The sequence below is a fragment of the Eubalaena glacialis genome, chromosome X, assembly GCF_028564815.1.
Source record: "Eubalaena glacialis isolate mEubGla1 chromosome X, mEubGla1.1.hap2.+ XY, whole genome shotgun sequence".
Classification (NCBI taxonomy): Eukaryota; Metazoa; Chordata; class Mammalia; order Artiodactyla; family Balaenidae; genus Eubalaena; species Eubalaena glacialis.
Window position 1 is genome coordinate 43,322,941 of NC_083736.1, and position 1,963 is coordinate 43,324,903.

The following is a 1,963-nucleotide window of genomic DNA, read 5'->3' on the forward strand; positions in this document are numbered from 1 at the left end:
TGCAAGATGTTAGCACTTGGGGAATCTACTGAAGCATCCACAGGACCTCCCTGTACAATTTTTGTTATCACTTCTTGTGAATCTATCATTATTTTAAAATAAAAAGCTAAAAATTCAAAATAAAGTAATGGATTATAACCTATTGAATAAAATAGGAAACCATGCATCCATACCGATATGGATAAATGAATGAATAAATTGAAATTTTGATGAAGAATGAGATATATACATAGTATCAAACTACCTCCTCACTATATACTCATTAATTACAAAAGGAAAACCAATAACTTTATAGTAGAGAAACCTGGCAGACACCATCTTAATCAAGGAATCAAAGTGAACATTCTCAGTATTGATAGGGTGAAGTGAAAAGGACACAGCGTTGCCTCTGTGATATTCCTATCCAAGGTACAAAATCTGAATCTAACCATGAGGAAACATCAGACAAATCCAAACTGAGAGACATTCTACAAAATAACTGGCCTGTAATCTTTAAACGTATCAAGGCCATGAACGTCAAGGAAAGCCTGTGGAAATTGTTTCAGACTGAAGGAGATTAAAGAGACAGGATAACTAAATGCAATATGTGATTCTGAACTGGATGGACCCTTTTGCTAGAAAGGACATTATTGAGACAAGTGGTAAAACTTGAATGGGGTCTGAGGATTAGATGGTAGTAACATATTCATGGCATGTCCTGATTTTGATGCTGTGTTTTGGTTATATAGGAGAATGTCCTCATTTGTAGGAAATACTCATTAATGTACCCAGGAGTGATCAAGTATCGAGTCAGCAACTTAATCTAAAATGGTCCAGCAAGAAAAGTTCTGTGTACTGTACTTGTAACTTTTCTAAGTTTGAGATATTTTTCAAAATAAAATATTTTTAAAACATCAAGCAAGATTGTCTGCAGGCATTTTTTTAATTAGAAAAATTACCTAGTGGAATCTGTAAGATATAGCTAAATCAAAATGGAGAGGAAAAATTGTTGCCTTAAAAACTCACTTAAAAAAAAAAGACAATTCAAGAAGATGGGGGAAAAAAGAAAGCAGAAGGAATAAATAGATAAAAGCATAGATGACAGTATAAAATTGAAAAAAATGATACACTAAATAAATTTTCTTTTGGATAATAAATATAGATAGACTAGTTTTAACAAATACAGTGAGTAAGAAGTACAAGAGAAATAATGAGAATTGCAAGTGATATTAAAAGAATCATAGGACACTACTTTTTTCAATACCATCCAAATAAACTTGGCAATCTAAATGAAATTTGTGTTTTTAGGAAGATATAAATGGACAAAATTGACTCTGGGATAGAAAGAAAATCGAATACACCATTTACAATAGAACAAATAGAATGAAAATTCAAAGTTACCCTCCTAAACTGTGCCAGACCCAAAGGAAATCCTAGGGGAATTCTACCAGTGCTCCTTCGACTTTCCCAGAGCTTAGAAAGAAAAGGGAAAACTTTTCAATTCTTTTCATTTATTTATTTTTAATATTTATTTATTTATTTATTTGGCTGCATCAGGTCTTAGTTGCCGCAGGCGGGCTCTTAGTTGCAGCATGCGGGATCTAGTTCCCTGACCAGGGATTGAACCCAGACTCTCCATTGGGAGCGCAGTCTTAGCCACTGGACCACCAGGGAAGTCCCTCAATTCTTTTTTTTTTTTTAAACATCTTTATTGAAGTATAATTGCTTTACAATGGTGTGTTAGTTTCTGCTTTATAACAAAGTGAATCAGTTATACATATACACATGTTCCCATATCTCTTCCCTCTTGCATCTCCCTCCCTCCCACCCTCCCTATCCCACCCCTCTAGGTGGTCACAAAGCACGGAGCTGATCTCTCTGTGCTATGCGGCTGCTTCCCACTAGCTATCTATTTTACGTTTGGTAGTGTATATATGTCCATGCCACTCTCTCACCCTGTCACATCTTACCCCTCCCCCTCCCC